We start from the raw sequence: 15,171 nt of genomic DNA, 5'->3' as shown, positions 1-15,171 counted from the left end.
AACTGTGAATTCAGTAAAACTGGGAAAGGGACATTGTTGACTTGTTTTGATTCATACCAGTTACTTATGCAAATGGATTTATCTCAGATATGTGAATGATACAAGTTACAGGTTAACTGAGCTGTATTTCTTGCATAAACAAGAATGTTGTACTGGACCAATTAATTAATGAATGAATTTATTTGTTGAAGAAAGTGCCTAATCTGCCCAACCTGACAATGTTATTTGATAGATACGGGATTTCAAAGTACAGTTTTTGTCACCATCTGACACTACCATCATCTCTGATTAGGATTTTGGGGTTTTGTATTATTTTATTCATTGCAAAATATGTAGAGTTGAACATTGCCTTTAAATGCGCTTGTAATTTGCATCTGGGGAGCCCCTGGTGGTTAAGTGGTTAAAGCACAGCGCTGTGAACGCTGAGACCCGGGTTCGATTCCCGGTCGGGGCCCCTCCCCGGGCAGATGGAGCTCGTTAGCCCTGTAAGGCAATCCATCTACGTCCTGAGGACCTCGCTGCCACCGTCCAAGCGTGCTTGGCCCTGGCAGATGAACCTCAGGATTAAAGGGTGGGCTCAGTTCCGCGGACACTGTGTCTCACCTAAAAAATCCAATGCGCAGGCTGGAAGGTGGAAAGACCTTCCCCGGTTCTTCGTTCGTGAAGAGAGTGGCCATAATTTGCATCTGCTTTATAGGCCAAGGAATTTTATAAAGTTCATATATCTGTTTAATAACAGAGTATCCCAGAAAAGGAGATAAAAAGCAATAAATTTTTGACTGTAAGTAGAGGTCTCATTTGTGGTACAATTCATGCTATTGTGGAGCATACTCTTTAAAACCCTATTGTAAAAACTCACCTTGGAGTGACTTTCTCCCTCCACACCAAATGAATTTAGCTTGTACCTTTAACATACTTTGCAGGCTGGCCATCTTCTTAGAGTTTGTATTTTTGCTTGTTGTCATGGTTTAGCCCCAGCCATCAGCTAAGCCCCACATGATTTTTCACTCCCCCACGAGCAGGATTGGGGATAGAATCAGAAGGATAAAGCTGGAAAACTGGGGTGGGTTGAGGTAAAGATGGTTTAATAGGGAAAGCAAAAACCGTGCACATAAGCAAAGCAAGACAAGGAATTAATTCATTGCTTCCCATGGATGGACAGGTTTTCAGCCATCTCTGGGAGAGCAGGGCCCTATTATCTGTAATGGTTACTTGGGAAGACAAATACTATCATTCCAAATGTCCCTCCTTCTTCCATCTTCCCCTCACTTTATCAGAGCATGATGCCACATGGTCTGGAATATCCCTTTGGTCAGTTTGGGTCACCTGTCCCAGCTGTGTCTCCTTCTAACATCCCATATAAGACTTGTAAAGTAAACTTGTGCAACTCCTTCAGTAGCTATACAGAATCTGTATCAGTGTTAACAGGATACCTGTATGGCTAGGTCAGTCATATTAGCCATATCATGTGTTTTGGGCATGTGAATTGTCCCACTGAAGTATATATATGTCTGATAAGAAATATTTGACGCTATTTCAACACCAAACTGTGTACTTGAAAGTGCAGTGGTAATGGTTGAACTTCCATGCTGTTCACAAGATTTTTGTGCCACTGAAGCCAGAAGTAGCTGCCGCTTTGTAGAAGTCTCAAATATGTTCTGTCTAAGGACTAAGGCATCAACTCGTAGCATGGGTAGACAAATTTCTGAATAATCAGCAAGTACCAGAGCAAGGTATCACATGAAAAATTCCCATCCTGATTCTGAATGTCAAAACTACTTACTGCAGAGTTTATTGATCAAACTAGTTCCTATCAAACTATGTACCAAAGGATGGGGCTTCAGAAGAATTCGTTCACTGTTAAATAACTAATAGTGTGTAGAAATATTTTTAGAGTAGGGGAAAAAACCCGGGAAGCTGGGGTTTAACTCTCTGCTTTTAATGTTTTGGATTCAGTCCATGTTACATTAATATTTGAGGACAAACTAAGAAATGAGAAAGCTAAACATACATCCTGCCTGCAACACCAATTAAAAAAAACAAAGCCACCTACACGTAGTGGAGGGAATGCTGGTTTTTCACAGCAATAATCAGGAGTATTATTAGCAGTGGATATACAGAAAAGTCCTTTCTATGCTGTGATTATTCAAGTAACAGAGTGAGCAAGGTTTATATATTTGTGGCTGAGACAGAGACTGCAAGTGCTTGTGCTTTCAGTTTCTCTCATTTAAATATCTTGTAGACTTGTCTGTCCTGGAGGTGTCAGGAAAGTGATGGATTTAGTCCTTTGGTCTTGGGTTTCCTGGGCCTGCTAGTACTGAGAGGTGTACATTCTTTCCCCTTTTGTATAATTTCCTCCCTTTGAAGTGGAGATAAGGCTTCCATTGAAAGCAGAGGTTGTCCAGATACTTGACATATGAACATCTGACTTTATCTGAGGGTACATGAAAAGCTTTTATTACTTTCTTTTAACATTTCTGTCTCGTAATACCACGTTAAATCACCCTATGAAATGAAATCATCGTAGTTACCGCCTAAATTCCTTGTGTGTTGTAGAAGGCTTAATGCCTTATGTACAGGATCTCTCAAGGCCTAGCTGAGATTTCAGCTGTGTTGTCTTCCATATGTTTGGAAAAAGCTGTTCATCATCTGCATCCAATTCAGCAAAGAGCTGGAGTGCCGGAAGCATAGTTTTGTTCCTGATAAAATATAACTGCGAGTGCTTGTGAGCGAAAGCATCACTTGAAGTTGTTCCTCTATTTGTGTAAAGCAGAGAAGATTTCCAGGTTCTGACTGCTTTTATTTATTTATTAGCTATGGTCCACGTTTCTTTGGTGTGACGACAAAGTCGTCAGGTCAGCTGTAGTTCCACTTAGCTCTTGGTTGGGGACAGAGGAGCCCTGCTGCTGGCTCTGCTCCTGCTGCAGTTATTTGTGTGATGATCTGAAGTCCTGAATGAGCCAGCTTCTCCTGCAGGTTTTTCGCAGGTCTTAACAAAAAGCACTTGGTGATGTTTAATATCTAAATATCTTGTGCTTAGACTCTGTATACAGCAGGCCTTGATGCAGAAGTTAGGTAGATGATACTGCTGTATTACAGTGCCTAGTCACAAATAGCAGCTGGATTAACAATTTTCCTCTTTGTTTTGCTGAAGCACGTGGCAAATTTCATCATCCTAAGAGGCAAAGTGAGTTGGTGCTTGTAAGCATTGGTGTGTTTTTTGTGTGTTTTGTCCAAATTCCTTTACCAGATCATTGCTGGGGAAGCTGAATGCTTTCCACAAACAAAGCATGTCTGACATCTGTTAGCTGAGCTGGATTCTTTTTCTCTATGTCAATTTGAAAATTCTATGTATAAAGCTATTTTCATTTACTTCAAGTTTCCAGGGCACTTGACTTGTGTTGCGTTAGGAAATGCAAGGTCGAGTAAATGTTTTTGATGAGTCTTGCTCTTTACTCTTAATTGTTCTAAAGTGGCACCAAAAGTCTTATGTCTCCTAAAAGGCCTTAGGAATAATGAAAAAAAAAAAAAAAAAAGAAGTGAAGAATTAGAGAAGTGTTGCCAGCACTAGTGTAAAAAGAGAAGGTGGTTCAAAAACCAGTAATCAGGGCATCTGTTCTGCAAACAGAGTACAAAGTTCTTTGTGTTTTCTAGAAAAACCAACTGTTGCTGCAGTGTCTATTTACACCTGCTAATCTGTTTTTTTTTAAAGATTAATTATATTTTTCTGTTTGTAAAGGCTAAAATATTGTCTTGAGAACCATTATGTCTGTGGGAAGATAAGAAAAAAAATCTTACTCCATTTGCATCTGTTCTAATTAAACTTGGTTCCGCAGTTTAGGTAAATGATGAATCAAGATGATAAAGCAGACAACTTTAAGCAAAACGGGTTGATATCTAGAAATTTTACCTTCCCGTTTAACAGAAGAGAGTTAATTATTATTTTTTCAAGAGCAGATGAAAAACTAAGAGTGTAGTTAGGGTTGCAGATACAGAGAAAAGGGAAGTCAAGTATGAAGTTACTAGAAAGCTAGATTAATTTAGTTGCCTTATATTGTCTTTTATGCAGTGTCTGTCCTAGAGTTTGGTTTTAACTATGATTCCTTGGGAAAAATTGTCTATAACTGACAGTTGTAAAATAATAAAAGTTGCAACTCTACTGAACAGACTTGCAGTGGTGCAAATTGGTGTAAATAACTGTGGTGTCGATTGGTGTATTTCTCTTAGAGGTCACCCCATGTAACTCATCATTTCCAGAGTGCACCTTATTCTGCAAGAAGAAATCATCAAACAATTTGGGCTTAGGCAAGTAAGGAACTGCTTGAGTTTGTGAGGCACTGATATAAACTTCATTTGGTTTCCAGTACTGATAAAACATGTTCCTTTTGAAACACAGGATGGTGTTGGTACAAGTTACAGATACCCTGAAGGTTACAAGCGAGACAAAAAAGGTGTTCTTTCCTTCTTCCTAGAAATAAATATTTTGAAATTATTATTTTGACACCTGCTGTAGATGAAAGAGGGGGAAAAATAATTATTCTATGAAAGGAATTAGATTCTTGTCATGTTTTCCTTAACATATATCTACCAAAACCAAGGGAAAGATAAGAAGACTTACATACACCTTATTCAGAGCTACTATGATTCCCTGAAGAGTAAAATTGCAGGAACATGAGAATGAAATGGTCCTCGAACGAAGTTTCAAGCTGGGTATGGTAACATCCATGTACAAATTGCATGAAATGCAAGAAAGGAAATAAGCAGTTGTGCTAATAATAAGAGATCAATAGTATGGGTAGGAATGCTTGTAAAACAGCACTTGGGAATCCTGACTTCTCTCTTCTCAAGGACAACAGTGTACAGATGATGTACTGGATATTTAAGTGCAAGGAGCTACATTGCATTATATTTCTGTTATTGTTCTCCCTAGTTTTGCCTATTCAAATCCTGGGTTGGAGTATGAATTAACTCAGTGCAATTCTATTTTCTGTCTTTTTAAAAATATGAATCCTTGTTCATATAATTTGATTTGTGGTCAAGCTGCTTTGATTTTTACTCTTAGGGGCATTGCATAGCAAGCATGTCCCCCCCAGCTTCACAGTGAGTTTGTTAGGCTGGGAAGGCCCTGTTCATTCTGATGTTGAAGTGTGGGAGGGCCTTTCTGTTGTATTTCCTTCCTTACTGTATTATTCTGTGTTGCTTTCTAATTAACATTGGCTGGCTGATTTTATGTATCACAGAGCTGTTGCAGTTTCTTATCTCGCAGTGAGAGTTTTTGAAGAACTGGTGTCAACAAAGGGGTGAAGCTTAAAGAGCCAAAAGGAGTGACTGGGAGACTCGTGTTGCATTAAACTGCTTTTCCATTTGAGGTGCAAAAAGAAGAGCAGTCTGCATTGAGACCAAGAATGTGCTCACCTGCTAGTCCGGAACAAGCTAATCCTGTGCTGCTGTGGAGGCAAGGAGGGCAGGGGGCAGGGATTGGGATGGACATGGTACTATTAAGTAACTGAACAAACTAGTAGGTAATTTGCAGAGTACAGTATTATGTAGCTTGGTCTCCAAACATCTTGATGTGTTAGCGTGATGACTGATGGCTTTTGGCAACTCCCTGAGAAACTATTATTGTTCAAGAGTTATCTCAATGTATTTGTTTCCTGTTGATTTTGTGACAGGCAGCAATTTTTTAAAAAAAGTTTAAAAAAAAAAGGCTGAAGTGTGATGGGCAACTTACATCACCACAAAAAGCAAATATGTATCTTGGAGATAACCTGGCATTGTTTTCAGAGCTATTTCAGGGCACTTCAGCTATTCAGAGCATTTCAGAGAAATGCTGAAAACATTTCCAAATTAAGCGCTCTTTCTGGTAGTGCTACAGAGATGACCCAGATCCAGGTTCTCATATATTCCTTGTGACTTCATGCTGTAGGGAATGAGCTCAGGTAAAATGAGTGTACATGAGTAACAAACACTGAAGTAAATTTTGTATATTTGGGTTTGTAAAAAGAGAAGCCCCAACAACGAGATTTTTCTTCCCCTTTCACACACAAACTTGAGAAGTCTGTTTGTGGGTTCATGTTTCAAGGTAGTTGCAGGCTTGTGGAATCACAGCCATTTAAATGGGGAAAGAACAAAAAATCAAGAAAGCAACAGTGCAGAGCAGTGATGTCTATTTAGAGAGATGGGGTATTTTGAGGGGGGAGGGTGGCAAGGTTTCTCTTCTGTTTTGACTACAGTAATGTGAAATACTAAGTCTGACTATAGGTGATGATAACCTGCTTTCCCTTGGGCAGGCTGATACTCTCCTTAGATAGTAAGTAATGGCCAGTCTTCGCGAACGAAGAACTGGGGAAGGTCTTTACACCTTCCAGCCTGCGCATTGGATTTTTTAGGTGAGACACAGTGTCCGCGGAACTGAGCCCACCCTTTAATCCTGAGGTTCATCTGCCGGGGCCAAGCACGCTTGGACGGTGGCAGCGAGGTCCTCAGGACGTAGATGGATTGCCTTACAGGGCTAACGAGCTCCATCTGCCTGGGGAGGGGCCCCGACCGGGAATCAAACCCAGGTCTCTGCAGTGACAGTGCAGTGCCTTTCCCCTAGACCACCAGGGGCTCCTCTCCTTAGATAGTGACTTAGATAAAACACAGAGTTTCTTATTGTAAAGAGAGTTAATAAGAGAAGGTAGATTTTGGTGGATTGTTCATGTTTCTGAATCCTTTAGTAGCTGTATAATTTAGCTTGGTTTTCCTTTTCTTTTTTAATTTTTTTTGTCAGAAAAAAGATATTTGTATTTTAGGAAGTTTTCAGGTCACTGAAGGTAATCAGTTACTTGTTAAAGTATTCTCGACTTTAGTTCTGTTTCTCCCTCGGTTCACACAGGAGACAATTGTGAGGAGGAATGCTACCCATTGTTGAGGAATGTATGTAGTGCCAGTATCTGAGTGTGCAGCTGCAGTGGGAGCTGCAGATTGTGCCCTGGGTGAGGGGGATGGCTGGAGCCCCAGGAAGGGGCTGTCACCTGAAAAGGCACAGGGACCTGTGGTACTGGCCAGGGGTGGCCGGTCACCCAGAGACTCCATAGGAGCTGATGAACAGTGGGAAGACCTCGGACTAAATGTCCCCATTGGAATGGGCACACAGATTGTGAGGATGTAAAAGCCCAGAGATTCCTTTGTTTGGGGGTCCCTCCACAGAGGCACCATCTCGACCTTGTGTTGCTGCACCACAATTAAATTACTTAAAGGATCTTGAGGGGAAGCCTGCTAAGGAGTGGCTGAGATCACTTGGTCTGTTCAGCCTTGGGGAGAGGAGACTCAGGGGCAACCTCACTGCAGTTACAACTTCTCTTGAGGGGAAGAGGAGGGGCAGGCACTGATCTCTGCTCTGCAGTGACCAGGCACAGGACCCGAGGGAATGGGCTGAAGTTGTGTCGGAGGGGGGTTTAGGTTGGATATTAGAAAAAGGCTCTTCCCCCAGAGGGTGTTTGGGTGTTGGAACAGGCTCCCCAGGGAAGTGGTCACAGTACCAAGCCTGTCTGAGTTCAAGAAGTGTTTGGATGATACTCTCAGACACAGGGTGTGACTCCTGGGGAAGGACCAGGAGTTGGACTTTGTGATCCTTGGGGGTCCCTTCCAACTTGGCATATTTTGTGCTTCTGTGATTCTGACTCTGCTGTGAGATACTTGTGGTACAGCAAGTGAGGGAAACTGGTCTGACTGTGTGAATGTAGGGTGTGTACGGAGTCAAGTGGGGCACCCCTCGGCTCACTCCTGTTGTGAAGGGGCCTCAGTCCCAGTGGTGGCAGCCTGGGGTGGTGCGAGTGTGACTGCCAGAGTGGCTTCTGGATGGTCAGACGGGAAGGTTTCCCTAACACCCACTATGGCAGCATGTGGTTATGCTCTGTTGTACAGGTTTCAAATCCGTTTATATAATGACCAGAAAGATACAAGTGACCACAGAATGCTATTACAGAAGATGCTTTTAACTGCGGTGGCAGAAGCCTAAAGACTGTGGATGCAGCACAGTAGATTTGGCTTTGACTGTTAATGGTTCCTTTAGTACAAACTGGAAGAGTAGGTGTTAGCATCCATGCACAGATTGACTTCTTAAAGCATAAGGACCATATGAAGTCATACCATTGCTCTGTGTGAATTAATTTCAGAGTCAGAGGGTAATGTTGGTGCTGGCTTAGGAATTCAGGGACAGTATTTGCTTTGCTTAGAGCTTTACTGGAAAAGGCAGTGCCACGGCGGTGTTATTAATGTAGTAGAACATAATTTTTTGTTTACTAAAACAATTGAAATGGTGTAACATACTGTTGCTTTCTGAAATATATAGGAAGGATTGTAACTCTATTTGTCTGATGCAAACTTGGCTTTAAAAAAGTGAAATGTTAGTTCCCTAAGTATGAATTACTGCTTTTCCTGGGAAGAGGATGGAAATATCAACTACAAAGTAATGGTGCTTATTTTGAGTTGACTTTTTCAGTGGAAAGACACACATCTGCTTTTGAAAAATTTGACTATATTGTCTCCAGTATTCTAGCATGGAAATTTATGTCAGTATGGTTAATGTTTTTAAGTGACAGAGGCAATTACTGCTTACATAAAACATTTCTGAACAGCATTAAAACTACTGATTTCTGTTTAAAAGTAGGTCTATTTTAAGTTTAGGTCCTGCTGGGGTTGGCACACACTTAGGACAGAAATCTTGGCTCTTTTATGAAGTTTAGTAGGAATGGAAGCAGATGCGTCTTTGAATGTGCCAAGTTTGGGCCTTTGGTTCTGACTTGCCCTGTTTATATGAGTTGGGACAGTGCCAAGGTACTCCCCGAAGCTGGGTGGGTGCTCACTACCTGTGTACAATACGTGCCTACCTGCTTACCGTGCTTGTACTCTTTTGGGTGGTGCATACAGTTCAGGTGGAAGTGGACATGGTGATCCTGAACTGCTGCACAGGCATGTGCTGTAATTCCATCAGTTCTTCTGGTACGCTGGGGCAGGATGTTCCTACACACGGCAGTGATGCCATGGTCCTTCTGGTAAACACATGTGAGTGCGAGAGATGTATTTCAGAGGAATCTCTCAGCAGAATACCAAGTGCTGCTGTTACTTGAACTTCTTTGAACTGAAAACGGTAAACATTATTATGTTCATAACAAAGCAGAAGGAAGTAAATTTGCATGAAATTTTGGTAGTAAATAAGTTCAAAATAAGCCTACAGATTTCCGTTTATCAAAAGTGAACTAATGTAAGACCTAAAAGATAATTGTGGCATCCCTTTTTTTCCCCCAAGGGCTTCTACAGAGGTGCCAGAGATAAGGTTCCTCCTGCTCTGAACATCTTAGAAGAGGTGTTGCCAGCCAGTACTTGCTGTGTTAGTCTCTTGTTGCCAGAGGTGGGACTTTTGCTAGGACTGCATTTGCTCTGAGCAAGAGAGGAATTTGAAGTGTGGTGCAGGCAGCAAATACTCCTGTTTCTTCCTCCCACTCTCCAGCCACCACGAACCCTTTCTGCAGGACCTCTGTGCTCCTTTGATTTGCAAGTATCACAGAAGATTTGGGAGGAGGCTTTTGCTGCCGTAGACAAACTGGAATGTGTTTTTGCTGCCTGTCAGCATACTTGGTGAATGTAGCTTGTAGCATTTTAATTCTCTTGGTCAGTTTTACGATGAATGTGAAAGGCCTGACCTGGTGTGAATAGGACAGCAGGGAAAGTCTTGTTGAGTTGAATGTCCTAAAAAAGCATGCAGCCTTGTTCCATTCTCAGTGATTCACTGTCAGAGAGCTGCTGACATCTGTGCTCAGATGTCTTTTGCCATCCGTCTTTGAGAACAAAGTGTAGTGCTAGAGATTATTTTTATACTTTGAGATATTATCTGTTGAGATCATACTTGGACATAACTCTTAATCAATTCTCTTGTAAGTGAAGCCAGTATGTGCTGAAGTATTCACCACTCACATGTGGGAATTAAGTTGTTTTTTTGAGCTGTCCTACCGATCACTCTCTGCATGAAAAGTATGAAGCTGTAAACAGGGTTTATCTCTTTTCAGTGTCAGATATTCAGAGGCAGGGTTACCCCTTGATTGGGAGAGATATCTGGGAGTTGGAATATCTTTTTGCTGTTTCAGATGTTGCTTTTGACTTGCTCCCTGACCTTTTCACTGCTTGGTATTTTTCAGCCCTTGAGACTTGTCAACTGTTCTGCATTTCTTTGTCCATCGTGCATCACTTGACCCTTCAGCTTCCAGAGGCTCGTTATTGCCTTGTATGTAATTTTTTATGCTTCTCCAGATAATTACAGCTGATTTTCTGCTGTATGCAACTTATCTCCAGCATTGCCAGTTTTAGAGAATAAGACACTTGAAGTGGAAGTCTGGGCAGAAACCTGGAAGATGAAGGACCACTCCGTTCTAATCACAGTATCATAGAATAGTTTGAGTTGGAAAGGGACCTTTTAAAGGTCATCTAGTCTACCCCCCCGCAATGAACAGGGACACCTTCGCTTTTCCAGTCACATTGGTAACAACAAACTTGTCTTGCAACTGTGTGCTGCCACGTGAGGAAAAAGCTGAGGGCATATACGTATAATAGGTAATATGCAAAAGCATAACAGAGACAGTGTTATCCTTGGAAGTTGCTTCTAAAGTCTTTGAAACCCTTTCTTGTGCTGTGATGTTTCATAGTCACTGCTAAATCAGGTGTGGCGTATCTGTACTTGAGAAAAGATAACCAGATAGATTGTGTGCAAACATCTGGTGGTTACACATGTCTTCTGCAGGTGGATTCCATCTCCACTCAAACAAGGTATTAAGATTAGGCATCGATGGAGAGAACGAGGTGTCATTTCTGGGTGTCGGAAGAGAGTCTATAATGAACGTAGTGCTCGTAGTTATGCAGTTGTGTTATGCCTCCTGCTGCCACAGCAGTGGTGGGAAGACGAGAAGGGATTTGCCTGAATGGTGCTGCATGGATTTAAACAGAATAGGACCGAACGGCAAAGGCAGCAAAAGTTAAACCTGTGACAGTTAACTCAGAATGCTGATCTGACAGCATGATGCTGCAGTAACAGAGCTGCTGCAGTTGCTTTGCTAACACTAGTCACAATCACAGAAAACAAATAGACACATGCAGAAGTGGGTGTTTTCAAAAGTGCTTGACAGAATTTCACTAATTTCCATTGTAATTCATAGAAGTTGAATACCTTGTTACGTTCCTTATAAATCCTCTAGTCCCACTTTAGTTGGGCTATTTATAGCTGCACTTGACTTTCTGTAAGGAAACAGTAGGTTTGTAAAGGTTTGGCTACTCTAGGAGTATCTGTAGGATGGTTCTGGCATGGAAATGCAAGTCAGGTGCTAGAGATTATTTGACCAAGACCTCCATTTTCTGGCAAAATTAGTGGGTCTTGGTTTTCACACTGATCCCAAAACGCATTGAAAAATTGTGGAAGTCTTTCCCTTAGCTTCACTGGGCAGTGGATCAGGCCTTCTACAGTCTTGACTGCTGATACCACTTCTCATAGCTTTTTACTGCCTAAGTAGTAATATTTTAGTCTGTAGAACTGAAATTCTTTCAAGCGAAATATATTCAGGCTGTCCCTGACAGGACAAAAATGGGAGTGGGGAATGCAGAACAGCCAGATGATTTGTGATTAGGAATGTTACTGCCAGTAGTACAAGAGGTTTCTCAGATGTCTCAGAAAACCTTTTGGATAAAAGTACAATGTCTGTTCTAAAAGTTTGTGGAGAAAAACTATTGGCAAGTACATTGCTGCAGCTTTTGAAAAAGAGCAGGAGAGGAATGCTGTAAAATATGTCCTTGCAGTGACAGACCTTGAAACATACTCTTGAAATGTGCATCTTGTGAAAATGGTTGCTAAACACTAGCAGAAAGTCAGCTCTCTTATTAAGTATTTTTTACCTCTTTGACTTGTTTTTTCCTTCCACGTGCAGTATCCTGTTGACACAACAGATAAGTAGCAATTGATTTGAAGCACCCTGAGGGTGAGAAATAGACCAGTCTTTTGCTTCCTGGAGCAGTTGCTCAAAAATGTGTGCCTGTGTTGTAGGAGAGATTCGGGTGTCTTGAGTCATCTCACAAGCAAGATGAATGCTGACAGGATTTTCAAATGCTAAATAGTTTTATGAAGTTGTCACTGAGCAAGACTAAATCAAGAAATACCAAAAGGAAACTTACTGGTCAGAGGCAGCAGTCTGTATCTGAAGAATACTGATAACCTCAAACTCAGGCACTTACGCTCTGTATAAGCTTGTGGGAAACAAGTAGAAGGGAACCCAAAATTAGATATCACTTGGAAAGTGAGTTACAACTCTTCATGTAAGTGTTGAAGTATTAATCTAATTTTATGAAGAACCATTGTGTCACAAAGACTTCTATGAATTTTGCGTATGTATGTGTATTTGGCAGATATGTTCATCAATGACCAAACCAATTGTTGCTGCAAAATTGCAGCCTTTTACTGGGTATCTGTTAATGTGTCTGACATGGAGAAGTCATCTCTGTTCAGTTTCTGTTGCCTGCCCTTTTGGGAGGGCAGGGTAATTCCATGCTGTGACAGGCTGAAGGAGTTAAGTCCTGGGTTAGCATTATGATGGCTTCTCACGTTTATCCATTTTGTGCCAGGCTGCAAAGAACCTCTACAGCGTTTGAGCAATGACAAAGATGAAGAGTTACTGTAAGTGAATACTGATGGTGTTTTGCATGCTTGAAATGTGCTATCCTGGCCATGAGAAATTTCAGTGAGAAGAAAAACATTGACTGCAAACCACCAGGGTTTCTTGCCAAACAGATCATCTTCGTGCGGTCCTGTGACTATTCTTGTAAATGGATTTGGTGTGCTTTAATGACTTTCTCTGACTATTTCCTGGCAAAATATCTGGGATCTGGAGGAGCTGCCCAGTTCCATAATTCAAGTATTGAGTGAGTGGTAGCTGAGGAGAAACACTTCCCTGCTCTCTGTGCCTGCCACCAGCACAGACCTTCCTTATTGGCAAGGAGAACGTAAGTGCAGTTATTCGCCTTCTAGACAGATTAGAGTGAGGCAAATGCCATTTAAGGGAGCAGAAAAAGGTTGGATTGAGGCCAGTAGTGGTAGGTGGCGGGGGTCTCCATAGACCAGGAGATGCTGATGCAGAGGCCAGCGTGTCAGGGAACATTTCTCATGTTATTTACTTTGCACTCCTGATGTCCCAACAAGCCCAGGAGAGCGAGCCCACAGGCAGCCCCAAGTGAATATATTGTACAGCATTTGTTCAGTTCTGGTCATTACCTAAACTGGACATTGGCCAAGTCAGTAGAGTTGACTCTGGCAGCCAAGTACAAGTTGTGTTTCCCCTTCAGAAGATGAGTTTGAGGAATATGCTCATTTAGTCCTTGAAAATGCATGGCTTTCTGCCTCATCTTATGAGGCTGAGAGGACTTGGAGTATGTTGATGTAATTCCACACTTTGTCATGTGTTGTTTACATACTGTTTACACCTCGCTGTTCTCTGCATCAGTGCCAGCACCCTGATATTTCTGCAATTTATTTTTATGATCTTAGTGTTGAAACAGCTGTAAAAACAACTGGTGAAAGTGAACCAGCTGCTGGAATTTCTGAGTCCAAGTCTGGTTTTTAGTAGGCAAATATTGAAAGGGAAGTAGAGATGAAAAGCAACAAATAAACTTAACTGCACAACTAAATACAATTCCTTAAAAAAAAAAAAAAAGTTAGGTGTCTGAACTTTTAACTGCTGAAGAGAATAAAATCACTAATGAATGAAACAATACAACTTTTCTGTACAGAATATGTCCAAGAGTATACTTCTGCTTTAAAGGACATCTTACACTGTCCTGTGAGGTCTTGAGAAGAGAAGAATTGTCATCTCTCCTACACCTCCTTTGTTTTTGTATCTCAGAAGTAGTTAGATAAAAATTTTACCAAAGAAATGAGGGTGTCTTAACATTTTTCCTGGCTTGATAAAATCCATCTGCTTACTTTGTACACTTGTGTTGACACCAGTGAAATGTGACTTTGTGAAACAAAATTAAAAAAACCCTATCCTCCAACTAGTTAATTGGTTTTAACTTTGATATTTAGATTCTTGTTTGTGATCCAAGTGTAATGGGGATCTGTTGTTCTTAACACTGCAGTGACACACATAATTACTGTATTTAACCTCCTCCTTTGTTCCTGCCTTGAGACTGGCCCAAGCAGCAGAGATGAACTGATCAGGTTAGGAGTTGTGCACCAAAGAGCATGGGGTAGCCTGTGGGTAGTGATTTTATTCCTTACTTTTTTCCAGTTGCATTAATTTACCTACTTTCCTTAAAAGACTTGCTAATTCACTTGCTAAGGGTGTGAGTTTGGAGGGCTGCTTCTTGGCATCTACTATGGTCCAGCCAAAAAACAGCAGCATCCAAGAGATTTCTTCTCATATTCAAAAAATGCCATTTATGAGTTGAATGCATTTTCTTTTTTAGGGACTGATCTCATACAGCACAAGTAAGTTTGCCCTAATTCCAGACTTGTTTTCAACACCTATGGAGGTTAAGAAGAGGTAGGATGCAAGTCAGTTTAATAAAGCCTGCCCTTCCTGGCAAAGGGAATGAAAAATACTACAGGAACTCACAAAAGTGTGAGAACATGTTTATTAACAAGGCATTGAGAAAGCAAGCTATTAATTTTTCTAGTGGTAGCTGAATCTCCTTTTGCATCTCTGGATTGTTCAGTGCAGACACTCACTGCAACATCTAACAGCTCTGCAGCCCCAGAGTTGTGGTCTGCAGAGTGTATACACCGATGGTGTGTGTGCTCACATAAACTCTTGGTCAGTGTGGGCTGAGGGTTTATCAGTTCAGTCCCTCTTGTTAGGATGGAATTGCAACCACAGGCACAAAAGAAAAAATATTTATGTGCTCTGCAGAGAACCAGACACATTTGTGTGTTTTGCAGGGACACTTGGCTCACCCAGGTGAACACTAAAGAGGCAGGAGAAAGATTTGCTTTTTCTCAGAAGAGTACCAAGTGATCTAAGTTTTGATCCTGCAGTTTGTGCTTTGCAACAAAACCTCTGTGTTTGTGTGGTGGCCCATTAACCTCAGTGGCACAGGGCAGTGGAGAGTTTTAATCATAGGGATCAGATTCCAGGATATGGCCCAAAGCAGGGACGT

General features: G+C 41.4%; 1 non-coding gene across 1 annotated transcript; it reads left to right on the top strand.

Annotated features, from left to right (window-relative positions):
• The first annotated feature begins 382 nt into the window (after positions 1 to 382).
• Positions 383 to 454, top strand: TRNAH-GUG. The gene has a single exon. It is a non-coding gene; the product is annotated as a tRNA-His (tRNA).
• Positions 455 to 15,171: the final 14,717 nt, after the last annotated feature.

This window comes from Empidonax traillii, unplaced genomic scaffold (assembly GCF_003031625.1).
Source record: "Empidonax traillii isolate 1590-97213 ecotype Southwest subspecies unplaced genomic scaffold, ASM303162v1 scaffold205:size1172791, whole genome shotgun sequence".
Taxonomy (NCBI): domain Eukaryota; kingdom Metazoa; phylum Chordata; class Aves; order Passeriformes; family Tyrannidae; genus Empidonax; species Empidonax traillii.
Note: the sequence above shows the minus strand (reverse complement) of the source record. Positions and strands in the feature narration are given on the sequence as shown.